Source organism: Nothoprocta perdicaria, unplaced genomic scaffold (assembly GCF_003342845.1).
Source record: "Nothoprocta perdicaria isolate Ctin4 unplaced genomic scaffold, notPer1 scaffold_392, whole genome shotgun sequence".
NCBI classification, from domain to species: Eukaryota; Metazoa; Chordata; class Aves; order Tinamiformes; family Tinamidae; genus Nothoprocta; species Nothoprocta perdicaria.
This window is the reverse complement of record NW_020455635.1, coordinates 295803-311625: the sequence shown is the minus strand read 5'-3', so window position 1 is coordinate 311625 and position 15823 is coordinate 295803. Positions and strand designations below refer to the sequence as shown.

General features: G+C 49.3%; 2 long non-coding RNA genes across 2 annotated transcripts in view; both read right to left on the bottom strand.

Moving 5' to 3' along the window:
* Window positions 1-1585, bottom strand: part of LOC112952157 — a 46514-nt gene extending 44929 nt beyond the window's left edge. The window contains exon 1 of the long non-coding RNA XR_003250338.1: window positions 1541-1585. This is a non-coding gene — a long non-coding RNA (uncharacterized LOC112952157). The remainder of the gene's footprint in view (window positions 1-1540) is intronic.
* A 123-nt stretch (window positions 1586-1708) lies between these two features.
* Window positions 1709-11387, bottom strand: LOC112952158. Its single transcript, XR_003250339.1, has 3 exons — window positions 11169-11387; window positions 7866-8075; window positions 1709-1778 (listed from the first exon to the last, which is right to left on the bottom strand). It is a non-coding gene; the product is annotated as an uncharacterized LOC112952158 (long non-coding RNA).
* Between the last annotated feature and the right edge of the window lie 4436 nt (window positions 11388-15823).

Genomic DNA, 15823 nt, shown 5'->3' with positions numbered 1-15823 from the left:
AGAAAGGCGACTGGCCAGGTACTCAGCGTGAACCGTTTGGCTTTGCGGAGCAGCATCTTGTTACAGCTCCTCATCCCGCAGCGGAGTCGGCTGGGCCCATCCTGTGCGCGTGTGCGGAGAGCGGCTGAGCGGCTTCCTGGCGTCAGCGGATTGATTCCTCCCTCTTCCCCCGCTCCGCAATGTACCTGAGGCACCGGCTGTGCTTTATGAAGTCTAAAATTTTCAACTGGTTGTGTCTTTCCATGCAAACTCATTAGACACTATTTACACCCGCTGCAGCTGTGCAGAGAGAGGTTCTGAACTCTGGCATTCTACAGTAGGCTTTGTTTCTCATTTACATTTGCATATTAAAGTGTTTGCCTGAAATAGGCTATTGAAATTAATTCAGGATTAATTGGTGTCTTTATCTCATTAGGACAATCTAATTTAAGGATGATGAAATTGTTTAGCCTCCCGTTTGCATAATTAGATTGCTTTGAATTGCTGTCATTATTGTGCTCTTTAGCATCATCTGTAGGCCTCAAACAGACAAGAGTTTCAACCTCATAAAGACCAATCATGTGTTACAGCAGAGCGCTGTTAACCCCTTTTAACCCAAGCTGCCTCCAGCGCGTGCTGCACAGCGGAGCGGACGCTTGGCAGCGCARCGGGGAGGCAGAGGGCTCCTCACCCCGTGTAACGGGGCATCCCCTGCTCCCCCCGACACGGCCGGGGCTGCGAGGTGCACTCACAAGTTGCTGCTGCAGGGAAGCTGCGGTGGGCACCAGACAAGAACAGCTGGCAGGCGGTCCCATTTCAGCTGGCCTTCCAACAGGAAGGGTTGCCRTCTCCTAAGCAGTGGGGGAAAAGCTCCATAGCCAGAGGGCAAGCGGGCCAAGGGCTCTATGGCAAATGGCCAGGACATGGGATGCTCTTGCAGGGAGGCCAGGCAGAGCACAGATGCTCTCTCTCCCTCTGAAGTCACTGGTAAGGAGCAGTGAGAATGTGCCCAAGAAATGCTTGATGCCCCATCTCCTGCRTGCTCTTGCAAAAATCATTTAGGCTCCGTGGCCAAGCTCTTCAGGACAGCTGGATTTCCATCTATGGGACCCTGGGCTGGAAGGGATGCTTGCAGCTGTGGGGAACAGTATTTTTCCCCTCCAAGAACTTACCAAACTCCATCTCCTCCTTTTCCAGTTTGGAGGATATTCCCAAATGTCTGAGTAAGAAATGTTCCTCCAGATGTCCTAACCAATATGTAAGCCCTCGGGTCTGGAATCAACATGCTCCTTCAGTTCAAATACTTTATCAATATATTTATATGGAGGCTAAAAGGAGAGAGGAAAAATACACCCTTGTTTTTCATGTTGCATGCATCTCACCTGGAAGAGAGTTTTGACCCATTGCCTGACCCACAATCAACACCTCTCTTCTCCAGACCTTCAGGTGGGCATGGCCTGAGCTACAGGGGTRCACACACTAAAGGCCCTGTCCTTCTGTGAGCCTGAGAGAGAGGTGGCAGGACTGCAGCTAAGCTGATGGCCTTAAACTGGGTACTCACCCGGTACATCCCCCAGTGCTGGGAGTGTGTACGCAGATCTGCAAGGAGGTACCACCAGAGCCACCTAGAGAGGAGAAGAGCAAAGAGAAGTGGTTATAGAACCAGATCCCAAGTTGGACAACCTTTCAGCTTAGAACCAGCCTAGACTCACCTAATGCCACAGTAGAGTAGACCAAGTCATGCCCGCTCTACACAGGGATCAGTCTTACTTAAGGACAGCAGGGAGATCCAGGGATTTCTAAGACAGCAATACAAGGAAGAGACCAAGGCAAGGAACAATCAGAGCACAGCAGTACCCGTGACTGTACCTAGGGTCAATATCCCTTTTTGCTTAGTGTGTGCTCTAAAAAAAAAATCACCCAGTGAGCACACGCCATGGAACTTGTGGACTCAGGATGCAGCAGGAGCATGTCATGCCTGGAGCACATCGGCTGGAAACTGCAGCTGTCTGAAGGCCCTTGCAGCCCCATGAGGGTCATGTTCCCCATGAGCGGCATTTGACCTGTTTTTCAGCATGGCTTTCGCCAGCACGAGCCAGTCCTCGTGGAGTCTGGCCAGCAGTGTCACCACATGGCACCGACCGAGCAGCTCGTCTGTGTCACCCTCACAATCTAGCACCTACACCAGCAAGACACAGAGGAGGAGCACAGAGGATGCAGGGGCATCTGAAGCCTACTGGGACACATGGGCTGGAGGCACCTGCCTATTGTGGTCAGTCAAGTAATGGGTAGCAGAAGTCAACACTAACTCCTAGCACAGGGTACCAGTTCAACAAGTTTAGCTAAGACCTCACTTTTCCATGGGAAGCTCCACTAAAAGTAGCTGGTTCAGCCACACATACCATCCAAAATGTGCATCTCAGAAGAATTTTCAGAAGAGAGCATCACAGAGTGAGCAACTGGCTTCCTTGCGACCAGGAGGGGCTGCAGCCCTGGGCATACCTCCCACACCAGGCCAAACCAGCTTTCCAGATGGTCGCCAGAAGCTGGTAGCCACCAAAGTGACCGAATCCAGCCCCTGGGATGCTCCCTGGGCACCGAGAGCAGGAACGGGGTCAAGCTGGCAGCTCTGCAGTTGTTCCTGGGGACGCTCTCCGTCTGTCCTGGCCCGGCGCGACGCGTGAGCCCTGCTTCTCATTAGCGGGCGGCGGCCGCGCGGGGCCGGGGCTGCGCCAGGCAGCCTGCTTCGCCAGTCGCTTCACGTACTGGAACATCTGGTTGTGTCTCATCACAGCGCAGATTTATGACCCTGGAAACAACATGTTGATGATGCACTGGGAAGAGGAGCTGGAGCTATAAACCTGTGTCCAGAGCGAGGACAAGGGGAGCTGCCACCTGAGCGCTTCGCTGGATGGAAGAGCTGAGGCATGGCAGACCTGCGCTTCCTCACGGSACGTGAGGGCCTGGCAGGGGGCAAGAAGCTCCCAATGATGAGACGTGGCATCATTYTTCACTCTAAACCTCTCTCCTCTGGAAAAAAAAAATGCTAATTCAGCAGGAGCCAACTTTGCACAACTTCATCTCAATGAATTGCTCACCTCCAAACCTGCCAGCAAACAGGAAACACTGAGGAAAAATGAAATATTTCACTGAATGTTTTAGAAAGAAACATTTCCATTTGCAGTGACTGGTCAGTTATACCTTCATTTTATGGTTCAAATTATAAAGATGCTTAAAGTGACTCGCAATGGAAACAACATATTGCAGTTTGGGCCCTTGAAAGTGTTTTGTTTGGCTCAAGTGTTTCATTACTTTTTCCAGAGACTAAATATATCAGTAGAACTAGAGCACGGCTGGACTTGGGAAGTCTTGTTTACAGGTCCAAACCAAAGATGCTTTAAGAGACATCTTGGTGCAAACGTTATTTACTTTGTTAAGAGTTGTGGTAGAAGAGAAAATATTTTGCTGGCCATTGCACTTAGACAATCAAAGAAGATAAAACTAGAGAAAGTGAAATATCTTGTGGAAAAAGTACTCAAAGCTTGTCTGAACCTTTCAGTTTTGTGGGCTGTGTTTTTGGTCCTTGGTACTGCTATAAGGYCTTTTAAACATTGTAGAGGACAATCGTAGAGGCCTCTACATTGTAGAGGACAATCTGCATGATGCCTATCGGACCTAGCATGAGGCAGAGTGGGGAACAGAAGAAGTGAAGACATTGTCACCAAAACCTAGGGTGCTATTGAAGAGAGAGAGGGTAAAATTTCCTCCCTTGGCAGTCCACAAGCTCCACAGTATGGGCAAAGGCCAGAGCATAAAAGGTATTTTAGACAGATAAAAGACAAGAGGATGTGGAGTAAGAACAGTAGCAGCTGCACTGGACCAGGGCCAAAGGTGAAWCAGTTGGGTATGGAAAAGGCCAATAGGGCACAGAGGTGGAATAATCTGTCCTGTGCCCTGCACTGSCATGGTCTGAGCTGCAGCACACGGGCCCTGAGCATCAAACGAAGCGCAGTCCGGGGACAGCCTGGAGGAGAGAGCTGAGGCTGCCCGGAGATCTGAGCAACACAATGAAAGAGCGAGGGGGGACATGCGACAGCCCTCAGATAAGCCACGGGCTTTCCTCCCTGCCAGCAGCAGAAGGCACACGAAGGCACAGCTCAAACTACCGCCGGGAAATCTCACATTAACTTGCAGGAAAAAGTTGCTGGTGGTGGGCACAGCAAGGCAGCGAGAGGCAGCCCGGGGCACGCACGGCCTGCAGGATTTGCAAGCATGACAAGCACCCAGCTGGCAGCGCCAATATGGCTATCAGGGTCTTCAAGCTCATCTCATTTGCAAACCCCTATGGCTTTACAGGGAATGTGCACACTCTGGGTAAARAAAATTGAATGGACCAGTACACCCCTTGATGGCTTCTCCAGCCCTGCGCGTGCATGGCTATGATAAGCACTGGCTTATTTTCTATCAGATATCATGGCAGAGATGTCTTAAGCAAGGACATTCCAACTGCTAGCCAATGGATTTACCCTTGTCCCCTCTAGGGCCAGGGATTTTTAGAGAACAGCTTTTCTTAAGAGGATTTCAGTATTGCTGCTTCTGAGCACAGGCAGGGCCTGAAAGGACAGAAATGAACAACTGGTCTGAAAACCAGTAGCGAGTTGCTCTACTCAGGGTAGATTCGTAGCGATTCGTGATAAATTATATTGTTATCACTACAAAATTGTTCAGCTTCCCCTGGAACCAATGGACYTGCTCTTTCTTTCTCCAGAGAAGCACTGGTGAGACTAAGTGATTATGTTGCATCAGGTTTCAGCAGAGAGGGTGTTAGGGAGATACCTGCTGAAGTGAATAAAGATGAACCCTTCTCAGAGACCAAAGACGGTGCTCGAGTCCACTGATAAATTAGAGAGTAAATAAAAGGAGAAGGAGGTAACTCGGCTTCCTAGAGAAGCTCCGAGGTGAAACACCGCCCTGCCAACAGGCTTGTGCTCTCTCTCCAGAAACGACCTGTAAAATAGCAAGTTTTACAACTCACTTCTAAAAGGTCCTGCAAAGATACAGGAGCTACAGAGTAAGAAGTCCTTCCCCACACCAGAGATCACAGACTAAACCCAATGGAAGCAGAAGGGCCATCTGCAGCTCTCACACRTCGGTTAATCCAGCTGCAGACAGCGGTTCAGACCTCTACCTCATGTGTCCAAGTAACTTTGACTATCCAGTAGCTAGGGACATCCAGTCCCTAGACAAGGGAAAACAAAGGAAAGGAAAGTCCCTAGACAAGGAAAACAAAATCGGTCCCATCTACTAGTGCTCTACAATCCCATCAGCCACAGAAACCAATTCACTTGTCAGAAATTGCCCAAAGTATCCAGAAACCTTTGACCAACAATTCACAACTGCTTGAGAAGCAAGACTCTGCCCAGAAGCTGAAACTAGTGTAAATGTGCCACTATGATACAGYGAGAATTCTGTCAAAGATCTAGTCATAACCATTAGTAAACATAAACAACCAAAAACCACTAGCAAAAACACAGGCCTGTGAGGAAGAGAACACGTGGAGATTTTTGGCATGCAACTCAGAGGTATGTGGCCATGCTGCCCCTTGGCTCTGCCAGAGTTTGTGTCTGCAGGTTAACATGGGCTAGAGCAGATGTACAGCTATCCAACATCCACCAAACTCATGCACTCCAACCTGGCTGACATCCTCTTCCCAGGAGGACTTAATTAACAGTGTGCAGTAGCAGGTCTTTATGTTCACTTATAGCGTGCCCACGGAAGAAGAGGGCTTGTAAAAATAATTTGTACTAATTTAGTCTAGTTTGAAATCTCTTTGACTTAAGACTGAAAAAGACAGAGCACCAAGTCCATTGTACCACCCTAGACAAGGAATTTCTGAAAGTTAAAAACTTAAAGTTAATAAGGGAAAGAAAAACTGCAGTGCTATAGCCAAACGAGGAGATTCCTGAGTCCCGGGGACTCTACCATCCAGCCCAGGCTCTCTCCTGTCTCCCTTCTGCCCAACCAAGGCCTCGGGAGCCACGTCCACCCTCCTGGCTCACACGTGGGCCTCCAAGGCCAGAGACCGGCCTCTCCACCCCAGCAGCTCCCAGGCACACATGCCTGGGCCACCAGTCCCTTGCTGCCCCTGGGGTTGCCCTTGGCACGTGGGCCCATCCTCTCCTTGGCTTCCAGGCCATGAGCTCTTGCTTTGGTCAACGACTCCTGACCCATGTAGGTTATTGGTCTCATAATCATCCAGCCTAGGGTTTTAACTGCCAATCAGGCCTCTCCTTTGATCAGTGTTATAATCAGATACAGCACTCCAGCATGGATTATTAAGTTTTAACAGTTGACACATCATTTCTGATACCATAATCTGGCAGCACTTTACAATAAGTGACAGGTCCTCACTAATTCCTTTTGTATTCACTGTAGCAACGTTAATCATGAGTGATGAACTTTGCGTATTCATATGGATGTAATAGGCAGTTCCCAAGGACTGAGACTGTAATTTAGCTTTAACCTAATGGGCACTGATTGTAACAATAAGTAATTATGTCAGCTAAATGCAGTGTTGATGGCAATTGATGACAGCAGCGAAAGCCATGACACCATTTTGGAACTAAGCTTGGAATAGTCATTTGTAAAGCCGTAATGGCCAAGAAGAGGAACAATGTGTCCTCTCCTGTGTATCCTATCATCCAGCTACCTTCAGGCTGGTGAGGACAGGCCCAGCTGTGACAAACGCCCTGTCAATTCCCTGTTTACTGGATGGCTTCTAATTTAAGGGTGGCCAAAAATGTCGCCTGTTAGATGGATGGGCCTGTTGGTGCTCCAAAGGCAGGGTAAAAAGGAGAGATGCTCTTTTGGTTGGGATTTTAAACTAGGCATTGAGTTCAGTTCCTTGGACCACCTTCAGATCCTTTGGCCAAGTCACTTAGGGTGATAATTAGACAACATCTGAGTGTTGCCTTTCTAGAGAGCAGTGGCAATTTAGATGTGCTGCTACCCCCAGCTGCCGAGCCTGGCTGCCAGGCCCCACACTGCAGACCCAGCCAGCCAAAGCACGCAGAGCAAGTCAGGGCAGGAGGCAGGCCACGCACCAAGTCACCTCAGCAAGCCAYGTCCCCTGTCCCATGGGCGAGCAGGGTGATGTGCCCTGGCCTTCACTGGCACCGGGACCACGGACTCAAGGAGCATCTGGACTCCTTCGAGCAACCCGCGTGCAGCTCCGCAGGCCGCTGACGCTCACAGGCTGGGGAAGGGAGACTGGACTGGAGATTGCTGCTGCTGCTCTGTGAGCCATGCCCGAACTCAGCAGATGTGCAACCAGGAAAATGCAGCCCTGTGAAGCACGCCTGGCATACCTGCAACACAGCACAAGCACCTCTGTCAAAAGACACTCTTCTAATACCCAGAAGGGCTGGCATGACCCCTTTTCTTTTTGATTAGAGGAAAATGAGGATGTGATATTTTTAAGCTASACTACTTGGATTTGAATTGCTTCTTTAAAAGGAGGGAAAGCATGGCAATGTCATAATAATAATCTTGTTAATGATGGTAATAAGACTGTAAGTGCTGGTGTCATCTTGAAAAAGTGATTCGTGCTGCCAATAGGAATCTCTTTTCACTGTAATCATTTATGTGGTCAAAAATGCTTGGAAAACCACAAACACTCAGAGACTTAAATATAAAGGACATTTGCGAGGAAGTCATTTCTGAGGATTTTTGAGAGCTTCAGTAGGATGATGTCCCTACTTCTACAAGCCTGTGCAMAGGGAAGCACCAACTCTACCTCCCCATTTCCATGTCAGCAAACGCTGACTTGCTGGAAGGATTTTAGGAAAGCTAGTCAGAAGCAAATCTCAGAGAGTAATGTGTGTTACCTGGCAGATCTCAGCTTAATCGGAGCGCAGGCTGATGACATTTTGCAGGTGCACTAAGGCAGGAGCASTGTGGAGGGACCCGATGGCCCGTACTGCAGATGCACAAAACAAGGTTAGCACCAGGACGCCCTCCTTGCCCATCTGCAGCAGTCCACAGCCCCAGGGCTGGGGAGATGCAGACTCCTGTCCTGCCAGCATTTCTCCCCGCACCTGCAGAAACACAAAATCAGAGAAGTTCAAGCATTAATGTTGCAAAGGCCCCAGGGTTTCAAGTTTTACCTGAACTTTCCTTGTCAGTTTTGTCTCTAAGCTCCAGTCCTGTGAGACCTGTGGTTACTGAAACCACTTCTGCTTTCTTCTGCTTTGCTTGGGCAAAGGAAAGGACGCAAGTATAACAACTCAGTTACTACTAAAGCTGTTCATTAATTTCCTAGCTTCACTAGATATTTAATTTTTTTGGTCTGTGGGCCAGTTTATCCAGACTGGCCATTCCTACCTTTGGATCTCATTAAGGGATCACATTTTCTGTCAGAAGGACAAGTGCYTCCTATCACCCCATGGTACAAGGGCTGATCTCCAGGCAGATCCTCCTCACAGGTGCAGCCTGCAAATGAACTGCAGGCCAGCTGCTGCCTGCAGACATCCCTTACCTTACACGTGGAAGCCACCCAGCAGGAGAAAGGCAACACTGGACTTCAGGCGGTTGCTTGTTGCTCRTGGCACCTTGGCAATTGAAGTCAGGATTAAGAGGAGTTCCTATAAAGGCCTCAAAGGCCTTAGGTGTGTCAGCTTTCCTATTCAGCGCAGCTTTTTTGTAATAAGTTATCATACTAGTAGATGTCTCAGTGTTGTCCCCGACCTCCTTGCTGGCCRTAATGGTGGTGTGCCCTTTGGAGAGCTCAGGTCAGGGCTCGTACAGACCAGGMATGCAGGAGAAGGGCTCCTGCAGAAGACTGGGAATGCAAACAGTAAGACCAGGCCTCAAGATTATGCTTTAAGGGTTTAAACTCCATCAGGAACCAGCAGCTGCCACAAAATASCAGGGCAATGCTATATTTTCTATGGAGGTGCCAGGGCTTTCGTGGATATCAGCTTAGGGCAGTAAAGACCAAAGACAGCCAAAGATCTAACAGTGTGCTGCTTTCCTGYGTTATTTTGTGTTGGCCAAATAATAGCATTCTGTAGGGAATATGGTAAAAGATAATTAAGTAATATGTGACAAATAGAAGGTGATGAGGAACTGACTGTGCGAGTCTGTGCCACAGAGAGGGTAAGGGCAAGGAGGGACCATAGGGCAAAGTGGGAATCCTGACAGGCAGAGCCAGTTGGGGAGCCACACCAGCTTGCCAGGCTGCAGGGACCTGCTCTGCTCTCCCACCTCTGCTGTTGCTAGAGCTGGTGCCATGGAAGCTGCCAGGAGGGCAGCAGAACAGAGGTGTCCACAGTGGGGATTGCTTGGCTCCAGAAGCACCTGAATCCTGCAGGCGGAGAGCCAGGCACGAGGAGGGGAGCTGAGCCGTGACAGCTGCAGCCCCAAGGAGAGGCAACCCAGTTTGCAAAGGTAGCGTTTCCRCTCGCTCAGGGAGGTGGGAAATGTCTGCTGTGATGGCAGGAGCCAAATTTTTTCAGCAGAGCAGATGCATCAGCAGGGTTTTGGTAGACTCCTGGGACCCCAAAAGCTCTAAGATTTGCACTTTTAAATGCACCATTTGTCGGCTGCTCTCGCTCGTGGAGCTGCCTCATGGAAGCTGCCTGAGCATGGGGAGCACTCCAGATGCTAGGAGGCCTCACAGGAGAATGGGTCTCTGCTGGTGGGAAAAGGACAGGGAAAACATCCCTGCCAAGCAGCAGCAGTGGCAGCTCAGGCTCTGCTGGGCTCCACAGATAAAGTTCATGAGGCTTCTCACCAATCCTAAGCCATTGACAGCAATCCCACGTGCTGGGACTAAGTTAGCTTCAGCCTGCAGTGTTGGCTACAGAGAAGTGTGGCAACAAGACAAAAAGCATGGACAAAAAGAGCAAGAAACAGGAAAAGCTTGATCCTTTTTCTTGATGCTCAGGTTCAAAGTCAAAATAACTGTTTAAGTCCCCAATTGCAAGGGCTTGGGTATAAAACTCAAGGTAAAGTTGCAGTTACTGAGAATACAGCAGCATGACAAACAAAACACGTCCTAGTAATAGCAGATGTGCTGTCAGTGGGACACGTCACTCTTGACACCCTGCACCCAGCTGATCCRGAGCAAGCAGCTCCATGTGAACACAAGACAGGGATCATGCGCCGCCTCCCAGGAGTGGTGGAACGACAAATATGGTCCAAGTGCAGCCAGTGGAGGAGACAACGTCCCCCACCTCCCCGAGCAGCCTCAGCGCCAAAAGGGGCTTTCAGCACTATTGCAATTGCTTCTGAAATACACAGACCACACTCAGGCAAGAGCTACAGAAGATACAGAAAGGGCCTGGGGAGTGGCAGAATTAGASAAAACTAACAGAGGAACAAGAGCCACTGAGGGAACGACAAGCAGGGCTGGGCTACACCAATGTGCACTCAGGAGCACCCAGTACTGCTTCTGCTGCTGTCACACAGATCAAACATAAGCTCYTGGCACTAACTCATTTCTTACTCCAACCACACTTGGTGGGAACACACAYATCCCTTCCCAAATTAAAGGCCATCCTGCCACCAAATCCAGCAGGAAACACAGTCTGATGGCAGCAGCTCTGCACTACCGATCCTACGCTGGGGCTGGTGTCAGAGCAAACCGTGACACGTCGGACACAGCGAGCGTTGGACGCCAAGGCAGGGACATTGCCGCCGCTTCCCTGCTCCGAAGCGGCGGGAGAGGGACCCATGGGAGCGACGGGCAGCCGTGACGAGAGGCTGGGAAGGGCCTCAACACTCAGCGAGCCTCCGTCCAGCGCGAGGCGGACGGCTGCCTCCGCAGCGAGGGCCGGGCTGTTGTCACCTCCTGTCACCTCCTGGGAGGCGCCCGGGAAATCCTGACTGACAGCAACCTCCCAGGCCCCTGCTAATGACACCGGCTCATGGCAGGCGGCACCGTCCCCCCTGCAACAGATGTGACAGGACCAAAGTTACCGCATCCCCCCTCCCCGCGTCCCTGCTTCCTCTTGCCCAAAAGCAAGCAGGGGATGAGAGAGAAGGACAGGTAATAAAAGCCCAAGCCAAAACCTCCACAGGGCTCTGCTGGGTTGAACAGGCTCAGGATGCCCGAGCATCCAGCACTGGAAATCACATAACAAGTGGGAGAGGTGTGGGAGCTGGAAGACAAAGAGTATTGCACTCACATAAAATCTGCTCCTTCCCGCTTCTTTCCCCGCTGCCATGCAGGATGCTTCCCAGCTGCCAGGCTTCAGGGCTGGAGCAGACCGTGCAGAGATGGCACCAGGTTTCCAGCGAGGGGATGATCTTCCTAGGGCAGGGCAAGCAGCTGAAGTGCCATCAGGAGAGACAAAGGCGGCTGGCAAACTTTGAGAAATGCCTCTCATTATTTACAGAATGACACAGGAAAACTTCAGACTGAAACAAGAAAGGCAATTAGTTTCCTGTACAGAAACAAAGAGACATCTGTGCCAAGTATGCTAACATATACACAGGGGGCAGGTATACAGTACATGAGGAATTTCTTCCAGCTGCAAATCCACCCCCAAATTCTCAAGTCAATCTTGAGTACTACGACACTCAGCAATCCTCTTAAAAGTGTCCAGATGCTTTAATAACTTAATYCTAGTCTTCTGAAACACCATTTTCCTTTTAACTGCTGAAGCACTGGAATAAGGCAGAAGGGTCAGGACTGAGCAGCCATGGTGGGGAACAGCAGGTCCTCCTTGGCAATCAAAGGAGCCCTGCCCAGTTATACTGGTGCCAAAGTCATCTCAGGTTTTGCAGGGTGGAACATGAATCACCTGGAATCAGAAATTATKGGTAGGTTATATGCCCCAAAATGCACAAACCTGTATCCTGCCATCTTCATGTTCCCAGCCCAATGGAGTTGGGCTTAGGGCAACCACACCGTGCATAGGAAGGGCTGAACTTCACTGGTGGATGGGGCTGTTGAACATGTAGCTCAGGTAGGGTCAGATGCATCCAACTTCTGCAAATGGCAGCTTGGGGTTTTGCTGAAATGCCTAGAAAGTTTGGGGTCTTATCGTCCAAGGCAGCTCAACTAAGCCGATCTCCTCACAGGGGCCTGGAGGTTTAGGTGGGTATGTTTCACACCGGGCAGCTGACACAACACTGGAACAGGTTGGCCTGAGTGCCTGTGAACTCCAAATCCATGGAAGTTTTTAATACTCAGCTGGAGAAAGCAATGGCCAACCTTATCTAGCAGTTCGCTTTGAAGGAGAGGTTGGACCAGAGACCTCCAGGGACCCCTTCCAAGCAGTGTTTCTAGGAGTCTAACTCCAACCTTAAAAGCAGCTCACCCTCATGCTGGCCCAGGGGGCTCGATCGAGCCTTGCTKCACATCATTCTCTCAGCCCCGGTACCCACCAGCTCTCTGGGGATTATTCCAGACTTCCCATCTCAGCCAGCTCCCTTTTAGACAACATTTTCTCAAAATTGCTTTAAACAAGCGAGGAAATTTTGGTGACACTTTAATACATAAAGTGCTCCTTATTTTCTCTCTTCCAAAGAGCTGCTCTTTCTAACACACTTTCTGAGTTAACATCAGGTGTTAAACAGACGCACGCATTGTTTTAGTGGGAGCCCACATTTTATAATAGGCTTTCTATCTAACAGCTTGATATAGCCTCGTCCATTAAGCATTTATTGCTAATGCATTGCAAAGTGTAACATACTATATACGCTATTAAAGAATGAAGCTGCCAGGTACTCACCCCTTAATAATGAAACACTTATGAACGAGAACCTTAGGTTAAAGAGTTGTGAATTAAGTTTAATCTCAAAGAGATCATCTAGCACTCTGCTGGCACACAGCAGCAGGAGAGCTAGGACCCCAAGCTGCTTGAGAGAGGGCTCTTTGACTTCGTTTTAGAGAAGGTCTTGCTCAAAATGCCCCCATCCCCTTCCTTAAAGGGAGGCCAAGGTTGCCACACATGCTGGTTACTGACTTCTTACTAGTCCAGTATAAAGCCAATTATGAAAAACTTTTTTCAGATAACCTGCATCTCTACCTCAGCATTATCATATTTTTTTTCTGTACTATTAAAAATAAATAAAATTAACCTTTAAAAATAAATGGAGCAAACTCCTTTCATATGACAAGTAGCAGAGGCTTTACACTTTATTTTTCCTGAGATAAATGAGCATGGGGTACTGGGAGCAGCSACACTAGAGTGTTAGACCATGGAGGTAAATGGTTTCACAACTGTTCTTTTGGAAATAGAAATCATCTTGATCTCATTCCTCCTGCTGGTCTCACCCTCTCAGGGATCTATTTATACACATGCTGCTGCACAGCAATTTTTGCCTTTGTTTCTTCTCCCTCTGTATGTCTCACGATGGGAAGCAGGACAAAAATACTCCAGTTGCTCTCTAAAAACCACAGCCCTGGAACCATACAGCAGAATCTCAGTTTGGTCAGCCCCAGAGAGAGACTTCCCATCTTAAGACGGGAGATGATTTTTGGTTGATATGGGGAATCTCATATCTACCTGTCTCCCTGGCATTCAGTGCCAAGAGGACACCCGCCCCACTTTGGTACCTCTGAGGATCTGGTCTTGCAATGCTATTGGGGTAGGAATGATCTTAGGCTGGTTTGGGAGATGGTATATTCAGACTGTTTGTTTTGCAACAGTAGGCTAGGAATAATTCAGTTTCTTCATGGAAAGGACGAAAAGACTTTCTGTTTTTCTTCTGCACTTGCTTTAACCTACCAAGCTTGTGCCTCCTGGGATTTTTTTTTTTTTTTTTTTTTTTTTTTTTTGCCCTGGAAGACCTTCTTGAAATTAAAAACCACTGGATTTGTCCAATGACAGGGCTAAGCAATAATCCCAGTACCTCAGTGGCATCTCTAGGGTAAATGGCAAGGCAGTGTGGGTGCTCTGTTATTTGGTACCCAGTTTAAGATACTTTTAATCAAAAATGCTCTGAATGCCCAGAACTTACAGGAAAACGCATTTCCTAGAAAAGATTTCTGTACAGCACAGCAGCCAAGTCCTCTGCCTGCTTGCTCTCCATCCATGTTACTGTCATAGATGAAGTTGAAAATACCCACACGGTAGTTAGGAAGTGCCTCGGCACGAACAGGTAGCTATGCCCRGCCTCCCTGTGCCTCACAAGCCCTTGTGAACACAGACATCCCACCTTGGCACTACCTACAACTCCACAAGGAAGAGCAATGGGAGGTAGTCCCATGGCTCACATAGTCCAATGGCTGCACTAAAGACCTCAGCTCAGAGTTCAGGGATAAAGAGTGTACCTCAAGAGGTGGTGCATTTTCCAGGGGTGTCCCCAGTGCAGCTGGAAGATGGCCCATGCCCAGGGGTCCCTGTGCAKAGCCAGCTACAACATGTAAAGAAAAAGTGCTGGTGCGGGTTCCAGCTCAAGTGCTTCGCGTCTCAAGGAGCTGCTCATGTCTGTGCTCACCAAAACCAAAGCACGTGAGGGGGGAAAAAAAAAACAAAAAAAAACATTGTACCACTTGCAAGAACTTAAAGACATCCTGCATCTAATGGGGTCTTCTTCCTGACATGGATGTCAGATCAAAGCTACGTAGGATTTTACACACCCCCACCCAACTTTTTCTTCAGGAGACGSATTTTCTAAACTTCTTGCCAGTTCCTGCAAACAGGAGGGAATAGTTCAGCTTGGGCTGACGCACTGGTGCCCTCAACACACGCCACGAGGCGCTCAGAGAGGCACACTCCTCTTTGCCGCCYGGATCCCAAGCGGACACAGAGGAGCCTGTGAACTCTCCCCGGACGTGGCTTCCCGAGGCGAGCCGGGGGCTGGAGCTTGGCAGGCAGGCCGCGGTGTTTGTCTTCCTCCCCGCCGGAACAATTGCCTTTCTTTGCGGTGCCAGTGGTTCCCTTTGTGTTTACGATAACAGAGGGATGCTTTATTGCATTTCACCCAGCCCGCTGCCATGGCAACCGGCAGTTGCTGCGCGCTGTAAAAATAACCCTCCTCCTTTGATAGATTTCACTTGAGTGAAAATAACCCTTAAAAATAGGTTGAAATTTCCATACTAACTCTTCCAGGAGGTTCAACGGAGGCAAGGATGAACTGCAGAACTGGTTGAGAGGCCGTGGGGCCCATGACAGGCAGTGGGGAAGGCTGTGGCCTCCCACAGACAAGGCCTCACCTTGGATCACCATCAAGACCCTGCACGGATGCCCCACGTTCTCCTAGGATGCTTTTTCGGAGCATACTGAGAAGCCAAAACAGCYATGTACGCCATCAGAGAAGGTGAAGGGTAACATGGTTCATGATGCAAGTCCACACGGCCACATGAGAGTTGGGTTGTAGGAGGTCTCAGAGCACAGAGGACTCTCAGTGTGTACTTCAAAGAGAAGAGGTGGTGTCTCCCTCAGCACCTACCATGGGGTTCCAGGTGGGAACAGCCAAGCTTCATCTTCTCTCCTCCCTTGCACTCAAAACATTCTCCCATCTTCTCCAACCCAGTGCTAGCAGGAAAACAGAGCTGCCGCTCTCCCTTGATGAATAAGTATTTTATGATTGCTGATGACTGGGAAACCTCAGCATGAGTTTCGGATGATGAAATCAGAGCTTATGAAGAGCTAGCATTGAATCTCTCCCCAAACTCCTGCCTGGGGAGAGCTGTTCAGAGGTCCCCATTCCCAGATTAATGAGATAGCAATGCAGTAAGATTCTCAATGACAACGCACACTACCAGAGGATCAAGTCTTCCTTTCCTTGCTTCAGATCACCTGTATTTGTCCTATTTCTAACCAGCAGAGAGCTATTCAAAGTATGGCTTTAGAGCAGTGAGAGTGTTGTTCTCATGACTGCTCTTGAC